Source organism: Ptychodera flava, chromosome 18 (genome assembly GCF_041260155.1).
Source record: "Ptychodera flava strain L36383 chromosome 18, AS_Pfla_20210202, whole genome shotgun sequence".
NCBI classification, from domain to species: domain Eukaryota; kingdom Metazoa; phylum Hemichordata; class Enteropneusta; family Ptychoderidae; genus Ptychodera; species Ptychodera flava.
Window position 1 is genome coordinate 4,407,865 of NC_091945.1, and position 16,059 is coordinate 4,423,923.

General features: G+C 37.3%; 1 protein-coding gene across 1 annotated transcript in view; it reads left to right on the forward strand.

The window, feature by feature from the left end:
* The first annotated feature begins 1,026 nt into the window (after positions 1-1,026).
* The window catches only part of LOC139116701 (uncharacterized), a 125,722-nt gene continuing 110,689 nt past the window's right edge, over positions 1,027-16,059 (forward strand). Inside the window, exon 1 of the mRNA XM_070679295.1 lies at positions 1,027-1,183. The gene's annotated coding sequence lies outside the window, so the exon portion shown is untranslated. The remainder of the gene's footprint in view (positions 1,184-16,059) is intronic.

Here is a 16,059-nt window from a genome sequence, read left to right on the forward strand (position 1 = left end):
TCTCTAAGAAGCTAGCTTTATTAGCTGACATATTTTCAAGTCCCTTTCAGTCAGCGTTCTGTCACGGCTGCTACGCCTGGGTTCTTGCGATTCATTTTCAAATGCTGAAGCTTTTAAAGTCTGTTCTTCCTCTCCCATGGTTTGACTTAGGTGAATATCACAAATGTGATATAAATATCGTTAATGGGAAATGTAGCACGCAAACAAAGTACTTAAGACTCAAAAATAATTTGTCTGCAACTACTTTGCAATAGTCGTCTACAGCTGATATTCTGTAATGCATCCCTCTCAAATAAGACAAAGCAAATTTCCGATCTGTGATTCATGTGATTTATTCGAATATAAGTATGCCTTCCAGACTGAGAATAACTATCCCTGTACGTATTGGAATGTTGAGAACGATTAACTGAAAATAAATAAAACAAACGAATACAGGAAGTGAGAACTCAGCTAGGTTCCACTAAGACACAGGAAGTAAATACTCTTTATGACACAGGAACTGAGGAACAGGAAGTAACAAACAGGAAGTAATACTCCCTCTGAAATGATCCAGGGGTCAAAGGTCAAAATATGTGAGGGGTCATGCTTTCACCTCAGTAAACGCCCTCGAACGGTGACTCTACTATACTTTTGTTGACAAAATCTCATTTGTGTAAAAGCAGCTTTGATCTAACGAGTGACCAATTTGCTGCTTTGAAACAATCACTAACCAATCACTAACCAACGAAAAGTTGCATTGAGCCAGCATCATCTGACGCAATGAAAACACACCCATTGATGGTTGCAGATGTCGTAATACGTCAAGTTGTCATTGACCACGTCAACCACAATCTTGTTATCTGCGGTTAAAATATTGAATCCACTCCAAAATACGTACAATAAATAACAACAATCATGACCCTTTAGAAACGTTTGCGCAAAAATGAAGCCCTAGCTCTTGGAAACACTTGCCTGCCCATTCGTAATTTCTGTCCGTTTCCTTACCAGGTAAACTGTCAACTACGTGTATTAATCTACTTTCTTTTAGAATGTTCTGAATGGACATTTGCTGAGGATATTTGCACCAGTTGTAGCCATGACTGTCAACCATGCTGGTGTCATCAAGGTCACTCTTTATCATGCAACAAAAGAGATGGTCGCTGTACATGCAAAGATGGATGGCAGGGTGAAAAATGTTTCAACGGTAGGTCTAAATACTGTGATTTGTAACTAATTTCAGATACTCATAAACGTCTAATAATCTGCCAAAGGACACCTTTGAGACGTTTGAACGAGAATGCACAACATGACAAACATGACCTAGTTTTATGAAATGTCTCTGTGAATGTCTTATTTTTATATCAATCCGTTCATACAAATTACTTTCAGTAGAAATAAAGTACTGTATCGATACCAGATCAACAAGATACAATTGTGTAGCGATACCTTTATGCCTATCTTGAAAATAAAGGACTTCTTTATACTTTGTGTTCGCTAGGTCAGTTTTCTTCACAATTATGTCTCGTGACCAACATTGACAATACATAAATGTTACATTGACATTATCTCTAATACTAAATACTAAAAGGCTGCGTTCACTAATGCTAGGGAGGAGGTGCCGGTGATATTCCCCTGAATACCCCTAAAAAATTCAAATTCCCCTCTTTTTATCAAAAGATTCAATCCCTCACTTTCTTATGTCCAAGCATTTGACGTTAATATATGAAACTGCAATTTTGATATCTTGTTTTAGTCTTTTGCTCTTTGAATCATTTCCAATCTCTTGTTTTACAGCCTATGATGTTGAAATATTTAGTGTTTCGCCTATCAACACAAACTCTGTATATATTAATTATTGCTTGCCGTTTATTTCAGCCTAGCAATCCATATTAAAAAGTGCTGAATGTTTATACCCATACTGTGGTAATACGCTTAAAGCATTTCACTACGACTGAACAAAATCATTCATCTGGCAGCTTGTTTATGTTTGCATGATATCAGGCAAATGTAGGACAATGCGTAGGGCACATGCAACTTTATTTATTAAGCTTATGTTCGATTTTATTCATCAGAGATCATACACATCTACCAATATGATTTTTAAAACTGGTTTTCTAATTATTTTCAATCGTCACCAGTATCTAAAATTATTTATCAGACATCCTCATTTCACACATTTTATTCCTATTCCCCTTTTCAGACATTATGTTGTTTCAGAGTTTTCCTCTTGTTTTTGGTAAGGATGGTTAAAAAGCAAGGGCGATTCTAATTCATTAGAAAAAAATCAAAATAGTTTACCTCTGTCGTTACCCAAGTGAAGGATTTAACAACGATGAGTGTACAAGATTGATATCAAACAGAGCTGCATACACTAGTGTGAAGGTGACAATGTTGTTACCACAGGTATGTGGCAGCATCTGGATGGTACTGATCTCAATGTTTAAAGTACTTGTAGTGCATGACTATATACAAAGCTTTCAATAGATTACAGTTCTCTTAACGTTTTGCTCGTATTTTACCAGTGTGCATTCATTACTGTCAGACTTAAAGGGACAGGGCAGGGCTACATTCACGTGTGGATTTCTTGTCGTATACAATGGGACAAACTTATCGTTATTTGATAAGAAGTTATTGACATTATTTTTTCATATCTCTTGCTTAGTGTTGAGAATTCAGGTAAAAGTGGTTGTTATGTTATTGTCAGTATTACGTTTTTATAATTTTGACGGTATTTTTGATCAGCACATCCAATAGGTGCTTGTTTTACTCCAAATGGCACGCTGACCTATGCAGCATTCATTTTGACAACACTGTCTGTGTATGTGTACTGTGCAATTGTATGTATAATTGATAACCGAACTTAAGTTTGCCTCTGTTCAGATCATAAACAATAGTACATCCATAAGGCGTGCTTACAGTCTGCATTATGTGTTTCAGCATACTGTACGGAGATAACAAGAAATTGTACCTTTTACATGGAATGGAAATATGAATATATTATTTCTGTCCCTGTTGTATGGTCTACGTATTGTTTTTATCAAGAAAACACAATTGCATTTATACTGTTTTAAATTTTTTAATATGTAAAAATCCTGAAGGCTGTAAAATGACACTAACACCATTAACACTGGATCCATTGATGAATAAAAGATTCTTCTTCTGATGAATAACAAACCAAACTGTGGAATCTAAAAGTGTGAAAAATGGGAACAAAATACTTTCAGAACCACCGTACGCTGTGCATACCTTCCAAATCCTCTCTACTGCCATCAGAAATTTCAAAATCCCCCTGAACAGAGAAGCCATCATGTTTACACTTCTTGTTACCGATTTCAGAGTGCAAGCAAGGCATGTATGGAGAAAATTGCATACAAGTATGTCAGTGTCATACGGCAAACACGTTGTCATGCGATCATCAGAACGGCACGTGTAGTTGCAAACCGGGTTGGACTGGAACAGTGTGTAGTCAAAGTGAGATATTATGTGAAATTTGTTTACAGTTTGCTTGAGTATCGCTCCTTGCATGAGATCATTCTCAGAGAAAAGGCAAGGTTGACAGAATTTTAGCAAGGAGAGATAACCTCCCTTAGTGTTCTACAAAGAGTTTCGGTAATTCCAAACGTAACGGCTGAAATGGAAATGAAACATCTGTCAGACATGCCGTCTGATATGCAGAGTTTCAAAAGCTGTCTATTATATGAAAGAATCGATTGCCACTTTGAATGACACGAAAGGCAACAATAAAACCAGATATTTTTTGAAACGTAAAGTTTGCCGTTTTGCAGTTCTTATTCAGTATCGCAACAAACATTGCGGCAATATTTATTTAAAATGTACAGTTTAAAACTTCATAATATGTATTTGTCTCTTGGCTGTAATTCCGTAGTGAGAGTCAAATTGTAAAAGTTCTAGATCGCTTGTTGTATTTGTTAAAGGAATAGTAGCGGTAACTTTTAACCATGTTTTTCCGCCCGACTACATAATAAAAACCAAGGTAGATTATATCTATCCCACCCTAATTGTCGATTGACAAGGAAATAAGTCGAAACTAAAACCCGATTGTGAATAACGAACGGTAATGCTGGCCTGCCGCTAAGCGAAGTGCACGGCGCTGGTGTTTACAATATGTTAGGCGATCACGTGGTATGGAGCTCAAGGATAGTCTGGTTCCCTGACCCATTTCCCCGGTAGAGGGCGTGGGGAAATATAGGGTCAGGTACCGGGTAGCCATCTTGAACAGAATTTTGTCAAGATGGCGGAGGTTAGTCACCTGACAGAAACATGCTGCAACAAATATGGCTGCTACCATGAAAACGCCGGTCAAAATTCGACTGGATCAGAATTATGTTCGAACACTGGTATCCGAACCAAAAACAGTGGCACACGAGACGGGAAATATAAACTGAAAGGATTAATCCAGAAGTACGGGAAAATAGAGGTGATTAAGGCTGGCTGTGATATCGATATCGCAGCAGTACTTGTGGCGTGTATCGAATGCGCTAGGGTCAATGAGATCATCGCCGACTGTGGCGTGACCCCAATGACCAGAGCACGTTCGATACACGCCACAAGTACTGCTGCGATATCACAGCTAATTGAAAGCAAACTTTGTTGGAACTGTGAACGACGATTGATTTCGATGGATAGAATGGTGTCCGAATTTCGTGAAAAATGCCAGGCATCATGTCGACGTTCTAAAAGTATCAAGAGGTGTGCTAAATCAAAGTGGCTAAATCATGGAGGTAAAAAGTCTTTCTTTCTACCTCCACGGCTTTGTGGTACAAACAAGAAGTTGGTGTCAAGTGAGCCAGAAAGTGCGAAACCCAAGAAACATGAGAAAAAGTTACAAGTGTTTCTTTCATCCAATCACAGCTTGTTTTATTTTAACCCAATAGCGTCCATGTTTACATTAGCCGGTACCTGACCCTATATTTTCCCCACGCCCTCTACCGGGGAAATGGTCAGGGAACCAGACTAGCTCAAGGAGTGATGATATCACTAGCCACGCGAGAGCGGGATTTTAAACATGATCACTGTAACAATGGAGACTGAGAGTGTCGTAATTATATCCATTTACGCACATGTTTATCTGTTTTGATTGTGATGTACACCACTGTTCGTTTTAATCTGGAGTGTTATTTGTCCAAACTACTTTTTCTGTTGCTTGAGTATGAGAATGCTTTTTACGTTTCAAATGGTGATGCATTAGGTCAGAGTAAAAAAAAGGTGATTTTTATGCCCAGTGGCCGGACCCGGCATCGGCAGTCGATGCATCGCGCGAGCTAGCGCCAGGGCCTGAAACCACGGTCACCGTGTCAAAAAGCCTGAAACGTAGAGCATTTTTCCACCAACTATTCTTTACCAACTTTGCAAATTTTAAAACTAGTGCATGCATAATTCGGTCAGTTTGCTTTGTCATTTATCGGCGAACAAGTCAACTAGTTCAACGTAAAGGTGACGATGCGATGGCGTACTGCAAGTTAACAGGATCAGGAACGGCCTACACTCGAGGCCCGAGGACAGTAGTTGTGTAGGTACGTTTGACGTTGACCTACATGATCCGCAGGAATTTCTTTTTGAACAAAATTTTGGTGGTATTTGTAGTTGATTCATTACATTTGCTAACTCTCGTTACGTTTCCTGAATACCAAACCAATAAATGTAAACGTACCACATTGTTTCTGCTACAGCGACCACTACAAGTACAGTGAGCAGTGAAAGTTCGCGAGCGAGGTCGGACGCGGAGCCCGGGTCACCATCAATGATTGTTCAGTACACGGGCTCGTGACTCAATGCAGGCGAACCACTAACCGTCACTAATGCAAGAAAATACAAAAAAATTATTGCATCAGTGATGGCTAGCTGTTCGCCTGCATTGAGTAAAGAGCCTGTGGCTTAGTGTACAGCCGTCCGCGATGTGTACGGCTATTATTATTATTAATTCTTTATTTTGGACAATGAGCATGTCCATATATATATACATGGTTACAGGATTGAGAAAAAAGAATGATACAAAAAAGGTTACATCGCGAAATATTCATTTATGGGTTAGGACCATGAAGACATATTGCATCAGCTTATTTTCCTGAAAGAGTGTTTGCATTTTGGCTAAACAATCACTCTGAAAGGCGCTTTCGTACCTTAGACATTTCCATCGTTAGTATTGCCTATTTCAGTCTATTTTTAAATGCATGTTTTTTGTTTGTTTGTTTTTATGGGGGGGGGCATTCTTATAAAAATTTACTTCCGTCGCGAGCATCACCAATATCTGAATATGACAACATACAAAACAAGTGTACATGCATGGTTACAGAAGTAAGATTATTTCGCAAATGAAAAAAAACAACATAACTGCAAACTATAAGTCATGCGAAGAATTTATTTACATAAGTGACCAAATTTTACCCAGTTACCCGCAACTTAGCTCTGCGTTGTGTGTTACGGCGTTATACGGCCTCCCACCACAGCCCTGCAGACTGCCTTAGACAAAACCGCTGGTAGCTCCTCGGAAATACGGCGCACAGTTTCTCCGCCGAAAACGGCCGATTTTGAATCCAAAACTTGCACTGATCTTCGTTTTCGAGCACACCCACCTCGCCTAGGTACACGATGTGCTCAGCCGCGCTTGTAAACTTACGCAAAGCCTACTTTTCTCTCTCTATGCGAGGGAAGCGTTCGTGGGAGGCCGTATAACGCCGGTAACACACAGCCCTGCTACGCAGAGCTACCCGCAACTCAATTTGGTCTCTCACGTTCGAAATGTTCAAGGGTCGTGACTGTGAAGGCTAACATAAACATTTTACATCGCATAGCCACACAGTGGTGGACATGTGAATAGGCTTCCTTGTTTAGACATGATAAGGATCGGATATTGCCAAACTGTCAGTTATATTTCCAGCTGTCAATGTGAATGGCAGATACATTGTTCGGTCGACCCCACTGGTCGCTTGCGCTGTGGTGTGGACGCCATGTTGAACCAGAGTTGAACTGTGCGGTACTTCTCTTGCACATGCGTACAAAGTCGATTACGTTGCATTCCGTGTGTCAACATCGTTGAATTTCTCTCCGTCAAGAAATTCACTTCGTCAACATTCTTTATCACGAGGAACTGATACACTATACGCACTGAGGTCAATTAGTAGGTGATTCTTCATGATTCACTATGCTTATTCATGTGAATAGTTCGCGACGTGCAACAAAAATAGTGAAAATATTCTCAAAAGTTACAGCTACTATCCCTTTAATATAACTTGTTAAGGCAATTTCATATGAATTATTTTCATGTTACAACTGTTATCGTTCGTTAAACGCGTTGTTGGCGTTAACCATATTTTTTCGATTATTGATTACAACTCTGATCAAGGCTGTCTGTAAATGCCCTACATCCTTCCATCGGACAGTTAAAGTTCATCAAACATTTCGCAAGTACTTAGGTGATTACTCTGTTATTGAGTAATGATAACAAAAATGCACTATATTTCGGAAATTAATGCTTTTCTTGTTCAGCTAAAGTTTCTTCACGTTCAAAAAGAGCCCCCATTCATATTTTCATTTATAACGATTGAAGAGTGTGAGCACGGGATGTACGGATACCTTTGCCGCCAAGAATGCCAATGTCACAAAAATAACACGTTTTCATGTGATCAGCTTGACGGCACATGTATGTGTAAACCTGGATGGATTGGAAAAACTTGCAATCAAAGTAAGTCATGACTTGACAAAACACATTGTAAATTGAATTGCGTAATATGTATCTACTGATGGTGATTCAAGCTGTGCTCTCATTGGTTCTAAATTCGCCGATGCAAGACAACTATTTTTGTTAAGTAATCACATGGTAACTACTTTTAGTTTGCGAGAGTCGCCATTTCTGTAAATGTTTCTCAAGAAGTTACCTCTGTGATAAAGAAAACACATTGCTCTCGGTACCGTGTTCCCTTGATGAATTATCATGTTAATATTTAATAGTTTACTGAAATGCTACTTGCATGAGCTAAGTAATGGAGAAAAGACACTATTTGCAGTATTTAGCCCGACGATAATCTACAAAACTTAAATCGAGTAACACTTAGCTGTTCGGAAAGGACACGGACAGTTCAAAAATATAAGTGCTCAATAGGTAGTGAAACACCACTTAGTAAAAGTAATCTCTCGGATTACTACATGATAAGCATAAATTTCAGTAACTATGATATTCAATAATGGCTCTTCACTGAGGACACAAAAATATTGGCAAGCTTTTTAAGTTATAACTTTGCAACTTTGTAGTCATGTAGTATCAAAACAAAGATGGTGGTAAAATCGATAGAATGCGCCCTGGGAATAGATATCGAACACTCAAGTCTATAGGATATTCCTTTTGCCTACCAGTTTTGGGTCTTATTTAGAAGCTTGTGGGTTAACTACATTTTGTACGGTTTCATTTTGTGGAAAGTAGGATTTTCCTTAAGCTATAACAAGGGCATGGTGGCCAATATGACTTTTTAATAAAGTTACAAATCGGGTGATTTATTTCATTGGTAGCAAAATTTGTATATAGAGCAAATCCCAAAAATGTCGAGTCTCCATACCTGTATTTGTTAAGAAAATTTGTGTAAATCCATTTTATGCTACATATTACAGATTATTTTCAGCAGTTTACATTGAAACCAATCCTTTCACATTGTAGAAGCTATTTAAAAACAACTCACGAGGACGTTCGTGCACACCTTGTTATTAAATAATGATAACGATAGACACACTGTATTTCAAAAATGTTCGTTCTGTTTACTGAAACTAAAGGTATATTGGCAAAAAAGGCTACCCATTTACAGTTTCATTCATATCGATTGCAGAGTGTGAGTACGGGATGTACGGATACCTTTGTGGCCAAGAATGCCGATGTCACACAAATAACACGTTGTCATGTGATCACCTTGACGGCACATGTATGTGTAAACCGGGATGGATTGGAACAACGTGCAATCATGTAAGTTATAATTTGAAAGAAAATTTAGTTTTACTTGCACAATAGTATGAGGTGGTTTGATTCAGTGTTTGTGAAAGGTTAAAGGTGCAAGAAGGCCATGGCATGCAATGAAAATACGTCAGTATGATTGTTCATTCAACGTTAACATCTAGTTTGTAAAAATGCTATTAAGCTATTTCTATGTAAACAAATATATTTGCTTTTAATTATCTTTTTGTTCGTACAAAATATGACGTAACAAAACTATTTCATATGATTGCTAGAGTTGAGAAGTGTTGCCTTGTTATAAAAGATGTATCTAACGAAGGTACAGAAGCAAACGGTGCGTTCAGGGAAGATGCAGGTATTGAAGGCCCAGGTGCTGACGTTTAGTGTCTGCAAAATACAAATTCTCCACACACTACATAATGATTTATTTCGCTAGCTTGTTCTGAGGGATGGCACGGCGTCAACTGTGAGGAACATTGCATTTGCGAAGAAAATACAACGCATCACTGCGACCAACAGAATGGCACATGTTACTGTGTTGAAGGGTGGAATGGAATAGACTGCAGTGAGCCGGTGAAAGGTAATACATAACTTTGTAAAATTAACTTTATGTGATGTTTTTGAAAATAGATGATATTGTTCCCAAAAACGCATTAATACCACTTAAAGTGGTACTCCCACTTAATATCATTTTAAGCACATTTTTTAATGCCAACGGTCGATATTTGACGTGGCGACTGCGCGCGGATCGCGAGATATCGATAAAAACATGTCTTCAAAAAAGTAAAAGTTTGAATTCCGGTGGCCCACCTAAATTCAGCTTCCGAACATCGAACGTTCGGCACTGGGGCCATTTGTCAACTAAGCTATTGAGTACGAGTCTATGCTTGACGCTGCTGTACGCCACAATATGCGTCGGTGATCGGTCATGTTCCGTGGGAGAAAGCTGAGTCTTACTGACTTGGCGTATAAACGAAAAACAATTTTTGATGATTCCACAAGAATTCGCATAGGTCACTAGCACTGTTATGTGTGGTTGATACATAGCGGCCACCGCATGGTGTGCATAGACGCATACCACGCGCACGGCGTACTGTGTGGCAGACGACAAAATGTAGTCATCGGAGGCGGCTAATATTTGACACGTAAAAACTGATGTTTATGTGGTATTGATTAAAAATATAATACAACGGATTAGAATAATGAAACGAAAAAAGACTAAGGAGAAGTTTTAAAAAACTTACCTGAAGTAAAGGGATAATGCTGTATACAAAGTCTTTGCAGTGGGAAATAAATTAATCGCGTCGTTCGAACTTATTGTAGACTCCCTAGAATATCGTCAATCAACACAACAACAAACCTTCGGGGGATTTCGGGTCAAAATCATAAACGATCGTAAACCTTCGGGATGTGAAAATACGCTCGGGGAATGACATGCTTTTATCGATAATTCGCAATCCGCGCGCAGTCCCCACGTCAAATATCGACCGTTGGCATTAAAAAAATGTGTTTTAAAAATGTTACTAAGTGGGAGTGCCTCTTTAAATAATATAAATATTTTTAAAGCTTGAAATTATTTTACAAGTAAGTACTGCTTAAATCTTACAATCTTCAAATTTATCGTCGATTCTACGTACTAAATAAACTAATATGTTTGTTTTTCTCTTATGCTTACCTGTGATTTAGCTCCAAAGCCATCATTAGTAACTCTATAGAATCCCCCTCACAAATTTGCAATTTAGGTTATATATTCAAGAATGTCATGAATTCAGTAGGGCTGTCTTTTAAAGTATGATTAAAACGAAATTGGCAAAGTAAATATTGATGAAGTGTATGTATATCTGCATGAGAAGTGTTAAAGACGGTTTCGTAATAAAAAATGCATTGTTTCTCTTTTAAATAAAGATTACAAGGGATTAAACAATACAGAAAGTTATCTCCCTGGAGGCGGGGCAGAAGATACAATATTGAGCACGAGTTTTATATATCGGATTTCTATCACATCGTTCATAATATTTTCAACAATAGTTACAGTTTGCGTTGTTAGAAGCTATTGTAAAAGGTAGGTATATGTTATGCATCTGGCTTTGCTTGACATAGAGATGGTACAGGATCATGGGCAAAACCGCGAAGCCCCGAAAATATAAGACTCTCTCCCATCCCTTTGCTATTTTCTCGTTATACAAATAAATGCTATCGTTTTGTTAAATCTTTCCTCTATCTATTATTCTTTCAATATTGATGCTTATTATTCGAAGAATTGGAAACCACCCTCTCATGCAAAATCACAAGCGATATATGTAATGGTAGAACTCACAACGGGGACGTCAATTTAGACTTTCGATTGTTTAACGATACGTCGGTAGTTTACTATTCATCTAGGCTAATTTTGAAGCCTTAACGTACTCATCGACAAAAGGTTTTACAGTCTTTGCCTTATTAAGTTGATAAAATGGGGCTTTCCATGTAGAGTTAATATTGTAAATAAGGGCAAGATTCATTTATAGATAAGATCAAGTGTTTACGATTACAGAGAATTCGGCCAAACGAGATTGTAGTACGTTCTGTTAGACATAATTATGTTAAATTTATTGTTGATCGAAATGAATTTGGGGGTTTAGATCCTCTGTAAAAAGAATATTTTTCTACGTACTTTTTGTTCCTCTTCATGGGGATTTTATTGTGTGAAGAGCCTTAATTTCAAGTGTGAAAATGTGCCATTACAAGAAAAGCAAAAGTAGTTAGGTACATACTTATCTTTCATGTAAGCTAGCAAAGTCTAGAAAATCCTGTCGAAACAAAAAGGTAACCACTCTGTACATTGTATACAGATTTTAGCCGAAACAATGAACCTGCATTTGCCATAATCATAGCAAATTGTGATTAACATATGTTACGGAACTCCGAAATAAACTCATTTCTTCAATTGTTTAAAGGAGACATTCGCGTCAGCTGATAAAATTTAAAAACAGAAACAATTACAATCAGCGATTTCAATTGTTAAGCAGTAATGTTTACAAATCGAAAGTCAGGTTCCTTTTTAATTTATGTCAGGTCTTCGATTTGGAACAAATTATTTGAGATTTACTCAATTTACTCTTTTTTCTTTTTTGACTGCAGATAAGAAATAAAAATTGCAATCTAGTGTTTTGAATATGTGGGAGTTATTACCATGTTACGAATACTACATAAACGTGTGTAAAAGGCAGATTGGCTCTAAGAATTCCGTCAATATATGATTTATGAATACTTATTATGTTGAATTTCCGTCCCCATTTTCTTGTCCAGTTTTGTCTCATTGTGCTTATTGTAATTGTCACACGCTTATATATAGTTATTCGTGTTACAGTGTATTGTTGTCATTGCGGCATGAGGAAGGTATGCAAGCATATTGTTCACTTTAATACTAAATAAATTACCGGTCTATGAAAGCGTCAGTGACGAACCTTATGAAGTTTGGAACAACTTTAATTTATCCTGAAAAGATCTGCTTCAAGGATTTAGGCACAGTGATTTAGGGCAGCTAAGAAGAAAATTTGTAAACTTGTAAGAAAACAAAATGAGGTACTTTAATCAAAACTAATGAATTTGGGAAGAACATTACAGGTCTTTGGAATATAATGAAAACTTAGACATGCCACTGGAAAAGTCGCGGAAAGTTTCAGCGAACATTGGCTTGGTCTAATAAGTTGAAATCCGCCGATAGCGCGCCGATAGCCACTGAGAGTGGCTATCAACTTTTGTTACAGTAATGATATACAAGTTCAAATAGATAATGAGAACTGTGATTAATGCTTGCGATATAAGGAAATTGCACAACAGTGAAAGCTGACCTTTCACCAAAGTCTATGAAATAGCATGCTAATTATATCACGTCGAAAAGAACAAATGGTAGATGATAAGATGATTAGCCGGAATTTTGAACTGCTAGATGAATCGTTGTAAATTCACAGGAAATAATATGAAGCAACTAAATGCGCAAAAGGAAACACGATGAAACGCGAATCAGACGGGACATTATTGAGGCATACAAAACTCTCTACACGAAAAACGCTAAAGAAACGAAAAGCAAGGGACGCAACCATACCAAACATTATACAAAAACACCTCGTAAAACAGTCAAACCTTGCATCGATTAAAAGAAAAAAATAAGACAAAAATGGAGTTTTTAGGTGAAAACAAAAGCCTTCGCAAGTTTTTGTCCAATGATGAAAGAACCAAACCACCACCAACTGGTTGTTTGTCTCTTATTCGTCTAAAGTATTTCGCGTCCGCTTCTTTTCTCCCTTTTCATCCATACTCAAATAGACGAAGGGTTTAGCCGAAACTTACATTGTGAATATACGGTTTCTTTCCTGATAATCTTTCCTGAACAATCCTAGCTTTGTTGTTTCATCTGTTATCTGCCCTAGCGCTATATCTTAAAATTACTTTATTGCATCTACAAAGGAAAGTTTTTTTATTTTATGTTTTTGCGAAATCGATTCCGAATTAGTGTTTACATCAGAGCATTTTCTCCACTTTTGTTTCATTCCGTATATCTGCCCTAACTACGTTATTTTGTTTTCATACAGAAGAGTATGTCAATGGAAGGTAGAATTAGCTTTGAAGTGAAGAGCAGGAACGGGACACAATGTAAGTATTTTTCCATAATTAAACAGCATATTTTAAAAAGGTAACACTCTGTATTGCCTTCTCGCATGTTAATGGTCTTTAAAAAGTATTATTTTTTCCCTCAACTAAAGGTCAAATACATTCTTGTGGTGGAAATGAAGCACGCCATGCAGATGATCACAATAGACCAACATCTTACCGACTAAGGAGAGAATCAGCGGTAGAATGTTCGTATGTCAACTTACGGATCATAGAGATGGGGGAAGTTACACTGGACTTAAGCAACAACAAGAAATGTATTATGATCCAGAAGAGGAAAACCTGTACTCATCAGTAGATTAAAAAATGACGAAATTTACGTCGAAATCTCTGTCAAAAATAAAGGGATGATTACAAGTGAAGGAGTTAATAAAGAGAACATATTAATTTACTCGAGAAGTTTAGGAACAAAGGTTGATTATGAAAAGACAGACACAGTCTTTTTTCGACACAACTTTTGAAATGAAACCTAAATGAAGGAGTAATTTACCTTGTATTATACCTCTTAGTGGCCGACATATTCTGATAACCCAGGCTAGGTGAGTGGATTGATATATCTGATTATATAATAATATTATATAGGGCTCGCCCTTGGTGTCGCGCCAGGGGTTAAGATTGGCAATGTTATTTGTATTGATTCATGATAAACTGTAATTGTTACCTTCATAAACGTTTATATGCCAACTATGCCCAGTTTCCCTCTGATGAAAGACAGTTCACGTACACACGACGTCAAACCCTGCACAGGCTGCAGCAGGGCAGGTATAGATTTTCTGTAGCGTGTAAAAATTTTGGACAAAAATTGGCAATTTTACAATGATAACAGCCTATTGCGATAAACAAGGGACGTATTATGCAATAATTATCATTGCAATGGTAACCGCACTGCCCACCTTCCACTTGCAAACTGAAAACTATAGCGTTCCGTCTAAAAACTTGCAATTTTTGAATCTAATTATTGACACAGGGGGCGCTCTTCTATAATTCATCCCAGCATTCTTTGCGTATGCCCCCGTTCATATGCACGACAGTTTTCTCCGTTTATCTATATCAACGATACTTTGTATCAGCGACAAGGTGTATAATAACATTTACTGGCTAATAAAAGAGGTATATTTTATAAAAGGCATGTTATATCATAGTAATTTGTTTCGTATTTGTTTATTTACGAGTACTCAAAAAAAAAACATGGCGGCGCCCAACTGAGAAACAAGGGTACACTTCCGGTTACTCGCATAGTATATTATGAATAAGCGCATGCGTAGTCAGTAAGCCGCTGGCGCGACTACTAATCATGTACTGTATTTGTAAATATGAATTCAGTGAAGTGGTTGATTTGTTATGATTTCAGCATTTCAAGCGTTCATAGAAGACTGTCAATGCCAGGAATGGCTTGTATACATGCCGGTTATTTGTTTCTCACAAATCACTTTAGTACGAATGTGAAAACTAGCATCTATATAAACATCCTGGATGTTTAAATAGACAAAAAATCGACATGAAGATTCCGGAGAGAATTGTAACCTCCATAAATGTACTAATATCCATGAATGTAACATAAACCATAACTATAATAAAATAAATCCATAAATGTAATATCGTAATAAAGGAAAGCAACTCCACACGCGTGTTCATATCTTAGCTGTTTGCAGTTAATGTATTGTGTGTGTTTTAAAGTGTATCTTTTTAAAGTGTATAAGTGTACATTTCGTTGTATTGTGTATAGAACTAATTAGCCACGGCGAGACACACGGCTGGAATCGTCGTGTCAGTGCAGTCTCTACTAGAGATGGGAGAGACTATATAACACTATGATCCTTTAAAGCTGTTTTTTCGAACATTTGCCGCACTTTTTCCATCAGTGGCCTCAAATTCATCTTAAGATGATAAATTGTGTGGAATAATTGATAGATTGTGTGTATTCCTTTGTTGTCTCACTTTGTTCCTTCACTGGGGATGCTAGAATGTCTAATTTTATTCTATTGTTGTGTTCGTATAGTGCTTACTAGATCGAAATATAGATATGTTCTCGTCAATAAGTTTAATTATTGTACGTTTATGTTGTAAAGTTGTATGTTTCTCTGTTGTCTGCTCTGAGTCGTCTGTTGTAAACTCTGTGTGGTATCAATGTATGACGAGCTACTTTGACGCTTTATTGTTATGTCATCATAAGTGTCTAAAACTGTTCCACTTTCATTATCTAACGTTTTCGGTATCTCGCCGTTTTCTAAGAGAGCTCTCAATATATATATTCTATATTATGTTTCGGAAAGGAACCTAGTGTCAGGAAAGTATTCAATAACATTACACAAGTTTTATTAATGTTTATTTTATTTAATCAGGCCATTGATAAACATACAAGTTCAAATTCATTACTTAGGGTTGAGTTTTATTACATTAATGGTAAATTTGTTTATTACATTATGTGGTTCCTGGTTGTTACATTAATGTATGGCTTTTTAATTACCTTT